Source organism: Pleurodeles waltl, chromosome 8, assembly GCF_031143425.1.
Source record: "Pleurodeles waltl isolate 20211129_DDA chromosome 8, aPleWal1.hap1.20221129, whole genome shotgun sequence".
In the NCBI taxonomy this organism is placed as follows: domain Eukaryota; kingdom Metazoa; phylum Chordata; class Amphibia; order Caudata; family Salamandridae; genus Pleurodeles; species Pleurodeles waltl.
Window position 1 is genome coordinate 539,942,911 of NC_090447.1, and position 14,311 is coordinate 539,957,221.

The 14,311-nt window shown below is 41.5% G+C and overlaps 1 protein-coding gene across 2 annotated transcripts in view; it reads right to left on the reverse strand.

Moving 5' to 3' along the window:
* Window positions 1-14,311, reverse strand: part of LANCL3 (LanC like family member 3) — a 396,607-nt gene that overhangs the window by 282,573 nt on the left and 99,723 nt on the right. The gene's annotated exons all lie outside the window — the stretch shown is intronic.

Here is a 14,311-nt window from a genome sequence, read left to right on the forward strand (position 1 = left end):
ATTTCTCTTAGGCCGAACTGCCCCCGGGGGGACAGAAACCACATATGCTCCAGGGGTTGGCGTGTGTTTTGTTTGGGGGGCAGCCCCTTGGGCAAGGGTCGCTCTCCATGGGGGCACATTAATGTTGGCCATATCTGCCCCCCCTTGGGGGATGATCTGCCTATTTTTGGAAGGCCCATCTGCCCCCAAGGGGGGCAGAAAGCCCACCAGAGACCAGGGAAGATTTGTTTTCCAAAATAAGAGGGTGGGGGTATGGCCATACCCCCACCCCAAATAAATTGGACCAAAGTTGTTCTGCCCACTAGTGGGCAGATGGAACAATTACCCCCGATTCACATCCGGGGGGGGGCCAGAAAGTCTACTAGATGCCAGGGAATTTAAAAAAAAAAAAAAAATAGTGGGGTGGTGGCTACCAACCACTATGAGCCTTGTTATGCCCCCACCCCAACTGAAGGGGGGGTAACAGTTTTTCAGCTCTTCCACGCACACTGAAACATCTTATCCCACAGCAAGCTAGAGTACATTTGATTATTTTGGGTTTTGGTTTTATACTTGGGCCATGAGAGCATAGCTAACTCTCAAAATTGTCCCATTTGTACTGGTGAGTGCTGCACTTTTTGGACTTTGGGAAGCTGCAATGTAGAAAAATCAACAAGACCTAGACACATCTGAAAACTAAACATCTGGGTGATTCCAGGGTGGTGTGCTTCACATGCACCCGCACCATTTTCTTACCCACAATGCCCTGCAAACCTCCAACTTTGCTGAAAATCACACATTTTTCCCACATTTTGTGATGGAACCTTCCGGAATCTGCAGGACTCCACAAAATTCCTACCATCCAGCATTGTCTCATGTATACCGCTAAAAATTCTGCTGCACTTGTCAGCCTAAAAATGTTATTTTTTTCAAACTGCCCTTTTTGACCCGCTTTGGTTCCCCCTCAATTTCAACATGTTGTTGGCTCTTCCCTGTCACAGGCACTTGGCCTTCCTACAGAAGTGAGGTACCAATCATACCGGGAGACTGAGGGGAACGATGGGTGGTAGGAAATTTGTCCCGGTGTGGTGATCCCACACAGAAATGTGGGAAAATGTGATTTTTGAGGCTCAATTTGAGGTTTGCTGAGATTTCTTGGTAAGGAAACATTAGGGGATCCATGCAAGTCACATTTCCCTGGACTCCCTCGGGTGTCTAGTTTTCAGAAATATCTGGGTTTGGTAGGTTTCCCTAGTTGGCTACTGAGCCCAGGACTAGAAACGCAGGTGCCCCCTTCCCCGCAAAAACAGGTAGTTTTGTATTCGATAATTTTGATGTGTCCAGATATTGTGTTTTGGGGCATTTCCTTTCACAGGCACTAAGCCTACCCACACAAGTGAGGTACCACTTTTATCGGGAGACTTGGGGAGCGCTGGGTGGAAGGAAATTTGTGGCTCCTCTCAGATTCCAGAACTTTCTGTCACCGAAATGTGAGGAGAAAATGTTTTTTGGCCACATTTTGAGGTTTGCTAAGGATTCTGGGTAACAGAACCTGGTGAGAACCCCACAAGTCACCCCAGCTTGGATTTCCCTAGGTGTCTAGTTTCCAAAAATGCGCAGGTTTAGTAGGTTTCCCTAGGTGCCGGCTGAGCTAGAGGCCAAAATCCAAAGCTAGGCTCTTTGCAAAAAACAGGTCTGTTTTCTTTGGGAAAATGTAATGTGTCCACGTTGTGTTTTGGGGCATTTCCTGTCGCGGATGCTAGGCCAACCCACACAAGTGAGGTACCATTTTTATCGGGAGACTTGGAGGAACGCTGGGTGGAAGGAAATTTGTGGCTCCTATCAGACACCAGAACTTTCTGTCACAGAAATGTGAGGAAAAAGTGTTTTTTTGGCCAAATGTTGAGGTTTGCAAAGGATTCTGGGGAACACAACCTGGTGAGAGCCCCACAAGTCACCCCATCCTGGATTCCCCTAGGTGTGTAGTTTTACAAAATGCGCAGGTTTGGTAGGTTTCCCTTGGTGCCGGCTGAGCTAGAGGCCAAAATCCACAGCTAGGCACTTTGCAAAAAACAGGTCTGTTTTCTTTGGAAAATGTGATGTGTCCACGTTGTGTTATGGGGCATTTCCTGTCGCGGCGCTAGGCCTACCCACACAAGTTGGGTACCATTTTTATTGGGAGACTTGGGGGAATGCTGGGTGGAAGGAAATTTGTGGCTCCTCTCAGATTCCAGAACTTATTGTCACCAAAATGTGAGGCAAATTTTTTTTTTTTTGGTCACATTTTGAGGTTTGCAAAGGATTCTGGGTAACAGAACATGGTGAGAGCCCCACAATTCACCCCTGCTTGGATTCCCCTAGGTGTCTAGTTTTCAAAAATGTGCAGGTTTGGTAGGTTTCTCTAGGTGCCGGCTGAGCTAGACGCCAAAATCCACAGCTAGGCACATTGCAAAAAACAGGTCTGTTTTCTCTGGGAAAATGTGATGTGTCCATGTTGTGTTTTGGGGTATTTCCTGTCGCGGGCGCTAGGCCTACCCACACAAGTGAGGTACCATTTTTATCGGGAGACTTAGGGGAATGCTGGGTGGAAGGAAATTTGTGGCTCCTCTCAGATTCCAGAACTTTCTGTCACCGAAATGTGGGGAAAAGGTGTTTTTTTGGCCAAATCTTGAGGTTTGCAAAGGATTCTGGGTAACAAAACCTGGTCAGAGCCCCACAAGTCACCCCATCTTGGATTCCCCTAGGTGTCTAGTTTTCAAAAATTAAGTCAATGTTTGGTACCCAAGATAGAAAAGACAAAACTCATCCAAGGTTTCTTCAGCTGTGGAAAATGTAAAGCTTGCAAATACAGCGAAAACTGTAAAGAAATACATTTTCCAGGGGTAAAAAGACCCTTTTATATTAAGAAACATGTAACATATCATTCAGATTATTGTGTTTATGCTTTGAAGTGTCCTTACAATAAATTTGATATAGGGAGTACTATACACATGGCAAAAAAGAGAATATTAGAACATATGAGAGCAATTAAAAATGAGGATAAATCGTATCCAGTAGCTAGGCATTTTAAAGATTATCAAGACAAGAATACAAATAAATTACAATTCATGGTCCTGGATAGGGTCGTGATTAATATACGAGAAGGAAATAGAACATTAGAATTAAGGAAATTGGAATCCCGATTAATCATTGGTTGTAATACCATGGAACCAGAAGGATTGAACGAGGATGAGGAATTAGCTGTTCATTTGATGTATTAAAATGATAACTTGTTTGAAATGAGATATTATAGCCACTTTGAGTAAATGCACAATGTGGAACTCAAACTTAAATTTAGGATAATGTTCATATTATATTTTGATGTATGTTTTTAATTAATGTTGTCTCATGTGTGGATTCTAATAGAGGATTTTTGTTTTGTTTTATAGAAATAGATAACGATGGTCGCTGTAAAGCAAAGGAGCTATTATATCATATAAAGGTCATTTGGAAGATGAGAAGGCGGGACAGTAAATGGTGTTTTTCTTTCCTTTAATATTATTTAATTTTTTGTATATGCTGTATATGGATATGAAAAGATGTATATGCAATAGGTTTGCTGAAATGCCCACTTGGGATTGTTATGAATTAGATGGATATTGTAATGAGGACAAAAAATCATAATGGCATTTTAAATAGTATGCGGTATTTGGGTGTTTATGTATAATTGCGAACATGTTAGATGTTAAAGTGATAAAGCACACCATATATGATAATAGATTGGATAAAATTGACAATATGAAAGTTTAAAATGGACAGCAAATACAATAGAAAATGTATTTATTATATATTAAAAAAGCAGTTGCTATGATAAAATAATAGTCTGTAGTGTAAGGTACATATCTATTGGTTAAATGAGAGAAAAACATGTTTAAAGATGGCCGCCGTAAATAATGAGGAGAATGCTTTGTGCCCATCGTTTGTGTTGTTGAAATGTTTCTGGTGTTAAATGGAAATGAAAATATGGACAAGTGTGACCCGTAAACAAGGGAGCTGTGACTAGAGGAACAAAGTAAGGAATATATATATATATATACAACTATTAGACCACAGGACATAACTCAAATAAAATACTGGAAAGGAGTCCATAATGGGATACACACCCAGCTAGCACTGTCATAGCCTATTGGTATGGCATTGGCTGTCATGGGGTTTGCAAAACCTTATTGTTGGGGAAGTTGTCAAGCCTTCATCAATGTTAAAAAAAAGGTCGCAAAACATAAAGGGCCAGATTTATCATTGTATTAAATTGCAATTACCTAATTGTGATTCCCGGCGAGTGGAGTTTCATTTTGCATTTTCTAATTGGTCGCAAAGCGACCTACTTCATTAATATTCATGAGGTTGGTCACAATTTGCGAACCATTAGGAAACGCTAAAATCACAGGGATGGTGGCCTGCCTGGCTCTGCAGACCACCATGTCTGTGATTGCTTTTAAATAAAGCATTCTTTTTTTTTTTAAATGCAACCCGTTTCCCTTAAAAGAAAACTGACTGCATTTAAAAAAGAAAAATTAAATGTTATCTTTTCATTTTTTAAGAGTAGGCAGTGGTCCATAGGACCACTCTTACAAAATGTTTTTGCATGCATTCACAAAGGGGAAGGGGTCCCTTGAGGACCCATTCCCATTTGCGAATGGGTTACGACCTCACTTGAAGTAGGTGGTGAAATGTGAATGTTTTGCAACAGCATTTCGGTCACAAAACATTCCTGCACACCACTGCTATTCAGTTTTAGGGAGGGGCACCCTTGACACGCCCCTTCCTAACACTGAGTCAGTATTTAGTTGCTATTCCAATTTGCAATTCAGTAACAAGTTACTGAATCGCAAATTGGAACTCATACATACCAAAATGCATTTTTGTGATCGCAAATGGCCCAACTGGGGCGTTTACGACCGCAAAAATGCATGATACATCTGACCCAAAATACTTTTTTGGTCTCAGAAAGGACACAATACTGTAGTAGTCCCTTGTGAAAGGGCAGAATGTTGCCACTCACAATGAAGTTAGCCAGTAACTGGAGTGGGCTGACCCATTTGCTCAGGCTGCACGCTATAGTTAGCGGAATTCACATGTGAATGAATGACACAACAACAGAATAATAATGGTTGAAGAGGGAGATGGCTGGCTGAAAACACCTATAAGTAAGTATATTAGATATGTAATTTACGTTAAATCAACACCAGACCTATAAAGGAGACACATGGAAGGCAGGAATCATGAGAAGATAATAGTTGTGAGGGTTCAAAGGTGTGAAAGCAGCTTTAGGATACATATAAGGATGGGGTAGTACTTTGCAAGGCAGCACGAGAAAATTTAAATACATATGGGAGGGAAGTGAGAGAAAGGGAAGGATGGGAGAGGTTAAAAGACAAGAAATAGTGAGAGGTACATTATGAAAAGTGCAAGAAAATGAGGCACACATTGAAAAAAGTAATTTTAATTGGGGCCAGATAGCCAGAGGGAACAAAATCAGAGTCCGACAAGAGCTTCCACGAGGAGGAAATTGTATTTCACATTAAAAATGACATGACATAGCTGTGCAACTCTGCTTTTTTGTACAATAAAAGCACTCAAACATGTAATATACCTATGATTATGTATTACACACATATGTGTACACCATGCCAGTGAAATCACATGTCGCTCAATAATGTTATTTTGAGTAACTGTACTAATAAGTGGGCATTTACACATTTGATACTACAAAGGCCAAAAACTATGTATGGTGAAATACAAAAAATGCACATTAAAAACACTAGTGCATAAGCAGATTCACAGAGTGCAAAATAGCTATTTATTTCTATTATTGCAGGGCATCATGACGCACTCAAGGCTTTGCTTCTTGCAAGTCACTGGCCCACCTCCATACTCAGCAAAAGTAATAAATAGCATATTATGCTGCACAGTTGCATATATGCTTTATATTACTTATTTTGGGGTATATTTATGAAAACTGGTGCCACACCTAGTTCAGCGCCACTTTTCTAGTGCTCCTTAGCACCCTTCTAACGCCATGTGTGCGCCGTATTTAATATACTGCGCACCATGGGAGTAATAGGGGAACTAGGGTCATACTTTTTTATGCTAGTTCGGCACCTCTGAGGATTTGCGAAATCCTGCAAAGCACCCAGAGGCCCATCATAACTTTTAGCAGGCGCTAAAAGTGTTGAAAAAACGATGCAAAGAAATCTCTTAGATTTCTTTGTGGCATTTTTTTGCCCCCCCCACCCCCCACCCATGAAGGAACGCCCCCTTTGCATACATTATGCCTGGCACAGGCATAATGTAGCGCACAGGGTTACAAAGTGGTGCAATGCATGCATGCAAAATGTATTCTAGTTTTCTTGCACTTGCAATGCTTGCAAATACTTCTTTGTTCTCTGCAACTCCGTAATCCTGTTTAATTGTTTCTACCCCATGAACAATTATTTAACGTTCGTGGATTGTTTTGAAGCCACAACTTTTTCTAGTAATAAGGGCAAAAAGTGCTGCTAGTTCAAAGACCGGTGCTCCTTTCCTTTGGTGTTCTTAACAGTCTGGTGTCCCATTAAGCCACTTTGTGCCAACACATCTATATAGTTAATTAGAATTAATACTCAAATTACTGGTGAATCTAAATGAGCAGTCAAATGATCACCAGAAATCAAAAAGCTGCAGCTAAGTGTTCTGTGCTGTGTGTATCATAAACACAGTGGCGGCCGGCAGCTTTAGGAGGGAGGGGAGCGGGCGGGAAGCACACACACACACATTCTTTCACACACAGACAAGCACACACGCACGCACATCCATTAACAACACTCGTACCATTTTCATTTTAAAACATCACACACACTCATTCTTTCACACACGCATGCACGCACATCCATTAACACTCATAACATTCAAACATGCACGCATGCACCAAACATTCATTTTAAAAGATCACACACACTCATTCTTTCACACGCATGCACATCCATGAACAACACTCATAACACTCAAACATGCACGCGCGCACCAAACATTCAATTTAAAACATCACACACACACACACAACACTTACCTTCAGCCTCCAGGTCCCAGGAGGGTTGGGACTGCTGCCATCCCTCATTGGCTGACCAGCCAATGAGGGAAGGCAGCAGTCCCAACCTCATCACAGAGTGGGATGGGGTCAGTGAGACTGCTGACCCCACCCCACTCTGTGACGAAGTGTCACTGATTGACACTTGCCCTGGGCGCTTCAAGGCTTAAACCTGAAGCGCCCAGGGCGAGTGTCAGTGGGTGACGCTTTCCTCATCACCCAGGGGAGGGCCACGAGGCACCTTTGCTGAGCTGAGGAGGTCACGCCCATAGGAGCTGTGACCTCCTCAGCCCAGCAAAGCTCAGCTCAGGCAGCCAGGAGTCTGCGCAAATCGCGCATGGCTCACTCCTGGCTGTCTGAGCTGAAAATGAAGAGTGTCTGTCAGGCTGGCCTTTGTTCAGCCTGACAGACACTCTTCATGAGGGGCAAAAGGTGGGGGGGCGTGGCCCCGCCGCCCTTAAGTATGGGCCGCCACTGCATAAACGCCTGGAAAAAGGAATGCAGTGATTGAAAAAAAGAATTCAATAAGCGAATGTTAAAAGTCTGTGAAATCACTGCATTTTGAAACAATAATGATTTCCATTTGGATAATCTCCTTTTGTAATGGCAAAAACAAGCTCTCAATAAGTGGAATGGGATGCTACCAAGAAGAATTTCGAGTACATGTAAAGAATTGGTTGGAACCGTTCCCACCCCCATTTTTTACGGCAAACATGAAATAAGACAGACTGGTCTGATTATGAAGTTTTGGGCTCTGGGTGAAAATCCTAAATCAGCCAACAAACCCTGCATTAAAGAGCAAACAATATTAGAATCTCTGTGTGCCCTGAACTGTGCATGCAATGAGTGGGAAGAGAGAAAAAACACAATCTTGTGAAAGAAATTGTGAGAAGATGTAAATTGTTTTTGACATAAAGTACTTAACCATTTTCATCATTTTTCGTTAAAAATGTTTTTAAAAACTCAGATGATTGTCAACCTTTCACATCCTGCCTGGTCCACAAAAAGGCTCAATTTATTGTATTTATGAATACAATTTATTCATTCCAATGACCGCACCTTCCTTTCCGTGGACATTTATGTATTTATGTAGAGCTTTACTATGCACGAGAAACCGCCTAAATCACTTCGGGGAGCTAAAGTGAACAAAAAAATAATCAATTTAAAGAAAATGAAAACATGAGCGGCAGAGTGCAGTCATATACATATGGTTAACATAGATCAAGCATTTTTCGATCGCTCCAAACGAATTTTAAACAAACGTTCATCTCTGCTCACTGCCAGTTATCATTCCATCCTCATCCCAACTGAATAAAGCAAGACACACTTACACTTTCACCTCCCTGGGCTCGGACATCAGCAGGGTTTTCAAGGAATGAGCTCTGGAACTCTTGTAAACACTGTAAACTCACTCTCAGCAAAAGCTGTAGTCACTAAGTTGCTACTTGACTTGCACTTTAACAGATGCACCTGTTGATTTTATCAACTGGATTTACATGTTTGCTGGTCCCAAGGTCTGCCCAGTGGGAGCTAGTGTTTCCAGGGCGTCACCAAGAGACTAGCAGAGGGCTCGGGTGGTGTTAAAAAGAGACAAACTGACGCTGGCGGCTATTTGTCTCGGACTGACCAGCCTCTTTATTTATGACACTACCTCAAGGAAAAACTTTGTACAAATCAGCCAAAAATGGGCATCATTGTGTCTTAACTGCATTAGTGTGGATGACTGAAACCACCAGGGTCTCTTCTTCTCTGCACACCAGCAATGCCATGAAACCATGTATTCCTGGATTTCTTCAAGTCTGTAGGCAGAGGAGGAGAAGGGGAAGCTGTGGGCTTTGGGTCACGGAGGGATCAAAATAAACAAGAATCACAAGAGGCTCACATGTAGGGTTGTACAGCAGTTAGTTATGTTGCTCCCCAAGGCTGGGCTGAGCTGAGCTGCAAAAGAAAAATAGTGCACGAACATAAGACACATGGCCCGGAAGTGAAAGCCTACAAGTAAAAGGGTCAGTCCCATGGGCATGAGCAGCACACCAAAAGGAGGGACAAATGTAAGCAACTGCCCATAGAAAAGCAAGGACTTTTGTAGGCCACGCAAAGGAACTACTTACAAGAGTGGGGTGTATCTATGCCCATAGATGAGATACAGCAAGCCTCGTAGAGGCAGCGCATGCGCTGCCTAGGTGACACCTAAAAAGGGGTAGATGAGTTCTGAATACACTCATTAGTAGGAATGCATATTGTGGTCACTTTTTCTGAGAGTGTCTAAGGAATAAGTACTGTATTGAGTAGATGGTTAATTCCTATTTTTCCCCAAAAAAGTTACGATCTCACAAGACTCTTGCAGGATCACAAACAGTAGAAACAAGTAGGTGATCTTTGAATAGACTGTAATATGCACATTTACTAATGTAGGAAGCTGTATTACAGGGATGGTGTTTGTAAGTGTACTATTTATGCCAATTTGCATTGTAAGAATTGTGAGTAGGGTGTAGTCTCTTTTCTCACCCTACTATGCACATCCATTATTAGAGAGACCCATGTTAGCAGAGAGGACATTCCCTGGACAGAGCATACAATGTACACCTGTTATCCAAGAGAGAGGTCTCAGCGGAGAGACTAGTCTCTCTTCGCACACCCTACTACGCGCACCCATCATCTAAGACAGAGTTGTGACAGAAGAGGCCAATCTATGCACACAGTTTAATACGCACACCTGTCATCTGAGACAGAGGTCTGACAGAAGAGGCTAGTCCTTGTATACACCCTACTAAGCACCCCAGGCAACTGAGACAGTAGTCTCACTGGGAGGTCAGTCTTTCTCAATACAGTCTACTACCCACCCCGTCTTCTGAGAGAGAGGTCTGGAAGGAGAGGGTAGTTCATGTATTCATCCTACAATTCACAGCCAGCATCTGAGACAGACGTGTGATAGAAGAGACAGTCCATGCACACCCTTAAACGTACACCTGCGATCTGAGAGAGAGGACTTAGTGGAGAGGCAGTGTCTCTCCATACACCCATATCCACCATCTGAGAGAGAGGTCTGGAAGGAGAGAGCAGTCTATGTACACTGCATACTACGCACTCGGTTATCTGAGAAAGAGCTGTGGAAAGAGAGAGCATTTCAAACAAACACCCTACTATGCACATCTTTCATATAAGAGAGAGGTCTGAAGGAACAGGCCAGTCTCTCTTCACACCCTACTACACACATGCATCATGTAAGGGAAGGGTCTCACGGGCAAGGCTAGTCCCACCGCACACACTACTATGTACAGGGCAGATATATCCAAGTTGTCGTGGACATAAGTGTTAGCACAGAAGACAAAGTTTCCCTACATACTAATGTATATATCTGTCAAGCTTGGGACAGCTGTGAGTGGACAGGGAAATCCCTTCCCACACACTATTATACATGGTTATTACCCTGTGGAGAGGTGTCAGTAGGGAGGCTAGTACTTGTTATACTTAGTATGGAATAATGAGGTCTTACATGTGAGGTGAGTACCATTGTACCCTACTATGCATACTACTGAGCCTGGGAAAGGTGTGAATTGAGAGGCAGTGTCTCTTTACACCCTACTCTTCACACAAGTTATCTTCATGCAAGGTTTCAGTGGAGAGGGTAGTCTAGTAGTGGGGATTGTAAGATATGAGTATTATAATAAAGGAAAATGTAAATTCTTTCTCCAAGGTATTTGCATGATCTCACAAGAGTTTTGCAGGATTGTAAAAAAAAGGAGGTAACGAAAATCTGGTGCATTTAAATTACACCTATTACAACAGAATATTTTCAGTGGAAATGCAAATTCCATTATAAAAGTACACTCCTGCAAGACGCACCAGAGCGTAAAGCAGCAAACACTGCCCCCTCAGAGAAGACAGTACACCTGTCTCTCTGTCTCTCTCTTGAGAGAAAAAGAGAGAGAGAGAGGCCCACAAGACTCAAGCATGCTATGAGAGCATCATGGATCTCGCAAGTGTCTTGCAAGAGTCATTAACAAGAATAAAACGGGTACATAGTACAAATAACATATATAATAAAAGTATAGAGTAGCTCTGAAAAGAGGTTTCAAGCAAAGTACCCGGGCAGGCACACTGTCTACAGGTTGGAAAGATATGGATTCCCTTGAGGAGTTATCACGGTCTGCACTACAGGCTAACTGAGCCCGAGCAAGGCGTTCAGGGTGCATAGCTCTCAAACGTCGCTACATCCCACTGGAACTCATGGAATATTGTTTTTTTCTGGCTGTCGCTGCTGAACTATTTTTGGCATATGTTACAAATTAAATATTTGGCAGACACTTTTTTTCTCACCAGGCCTCATCTGAAAGAATTGCTGCAACAGGGACCCCCGGGGTGGCTGAGGTAGCTGACTTGCAGGAACAGCAGTAGGGTTCTCATCTGAATCAGATGATGACATTCTGATCACAGAAAATCACCAAAGTCAGAGAGGTAGCCAAAAAAGTGTAATCAGAGAAAAATCCAATAGGCAAATGATGCAATCATTCTTTGCTAAAAACAGACAGCCTTATGAACCAATCACAATGCTTCCTTGAGATGTTTTTCCTATCCCAGGTATCTCGCAGGTGTCTCGCAAGAGGGCAGCAAGATTGTAAAATACAGAGAACTTTCTTAATATCTGAAATGCAACAATATATCTCAAATGCAACAATACAATAACTGTTTCTGTACTTTAAACAACACTTGTCATGTCTTACTTTCTTCAAAATGACGAAAATACACTGTTATGAACTTAATTCCAAATGTATGATCTCGCAAATAGATCACGAGAGCCGGACAGGAAGTACACCCCATCGTAGTGCACGCAATGGATTGTGTGCTCAGCTCCTGCGATCGTCTTGCTAGAGCCATACGTTTGTAAACAAAATCATTAATGCAATATACATCCTGTACTGACTTTATTATTAAACATGAGCATTCAATATTAACTGACCAGGTGAAAAAGAACTCTGAACAACAGATCAGAACAAAATGATTAACTCTGTGATCTCTTGAGCCTCTCACGAGAGCCATCACACACCTTAAAAATAGATGTACATAGTGAAAAAACATAGGGCCTCGTTTAGATCTGGGTGGAGGGAATACTCCATCACAAATGTGAAGGATATCTGGTCCGCCGTATTACGATCCCCATAAGACATAATGCGATCATAATACGTCAGAAGGTATATCCGTCACAGTAGTGACGGGGTATTCCTTCCGCCCAGATCTAAATCAGGCCCATAGTTTACAGTATAGGAAGAACTGAACAGTGTCTTTTTGAAATATAAATATGAAGTTTATGTAAAAATACGTACAAAGACTATGAAAACTAAGCTGGTAATATTTCTGTATATGTGAGTTACAAAAACTAAGAAGTTGAAAATTCTCAGCGCAAACATTATTTGAGTACTTAGTGTCTATATTTTTATTTTAGAAAACCCTAGAAATTCATTGAAAAGAACAAGGGGCAAAGTAACAGTATAGTTAGGTGTAATAAAAATATGAGTTTTTAATTAAAGAAATCTTAGAAATTTACTGAAAAAAAGGTGTACAGAAATGTTATTGTTAGGTGAATTTCTCAGTGACAATGTTAACGTTTAAAAAAAAAAAACACAGAAATTCACCAGTTATGCTTAGGAGCACTAATTATAACTTGCACACCGGCATGCACTGCTTAAGACAATATAAGGCATCACTCGTGACATGTTCTATGACATCATTCATCTCTCAAATGACATCATTGATGACATCACTGATGGCATCATCTAAGCATAATTTTTCACATATTTCTGTATAAATTGCTATGATTTTACACGTGGGATAGTTCACATTAACAATCAATCACACATATATAGGAAACTCTCATTCAATATGGTATTCAATCTGAATATTATTCATAGAAAGACAAAATAGTGACTGCCAATTCCAAATCTAATGTCTGAATGTGGACAGCTTTAACCTGTATCAAACCTCTGACACAAACCAAACCTAAATTAAGAAATGAAGTTGATATCAGTAGAGAACTGAGTACTGCAAACAGTGTTTACTCTATGGACAGAGTTAATTCGTTATCACACTGTTTGCAAACCGTGGAAATCTCATGAGAAATACACCAAAAAGTATTCAGAAGAATCTAATAAAAAAATTGTGTATTTATGCAACAGTGGTAAAAAAAGACACAATTTAATAAAAATAACAAAGATCTGAAATTGCTAATGATCATACTAACTGAACCCTTCATATTGTGGTTAAGACTTTAAAGATAGCCCTTCTTTTGAAGCAAAACAAGCATACATAGGTTAGTACCAGGTGCACACACTCTTCATGTGTCGTATAAATTATCAAGCTAACACGATTCTCTTAACTCAAGGCTCCTTATACAAGTTAATATCTATTACGTAGAATCCTTCTCCTGTTGGAAACTTGCAGAATGAAAACATTGTGAGGAGTATAATGAATATATCTCAACTGTCAACTGCACAGAGTTACTGTTGATTGCAAACATTTATACCATGTCAATACCTCTACTCAGTTGTTGTGGATTAAGAACACATGTTTTTTTATATACGTGTATATATTCCCGGTGACAGTTGCCACTGGATAGTCATAGCTAGGACCGTGTTTCCATTGGAAAAACATTTTTGGGTTTCACTCATGCATCTCAGCTCCTTCCTGGAAAGTTTTGTGTTGATACGTCAAGGGGGGGGGGGGCAGAAAAAGGGCTGTTCCTAACTTTTTCCATAGGAATATTAGACACAGAGATAGCCAAAATGGCTGAATGGAATTAAATTTGGTAGAAAGCTAACTCTTGGTCGAGAAAGTGTTCTTTTTGTGATTTGGTATCAATCAGCTCAGTATTTTTTAAGGAATTAACCATCAAAAACGTTGTATATGTCACACTGTGGAGGATCCGCAGAACAGACAAATCTCTAAATAGGATCTGATTGCCTGCCACCACATCATGAAAGATCACCCCTGTGGCCAAAAATGGCAATAAAAAATGGTAGTCTCCTTCCTGCCTTTTACAATAAAACCTGTCAGGGTGGGTTAGGGCCCAGTATATTATTATTTTAGGAGGAGGGGCGTGACTCCCCTCCCTGAGCCTTCATGAGGCCCCGGGACCCCACTACCCAGGCATGATATTCATAAAATAGGGAGGGTGGTGTGCAGCTCTTAGAGGCCCTGGGCATCCAATCCTCTGCGGTCGATGTACTGTAA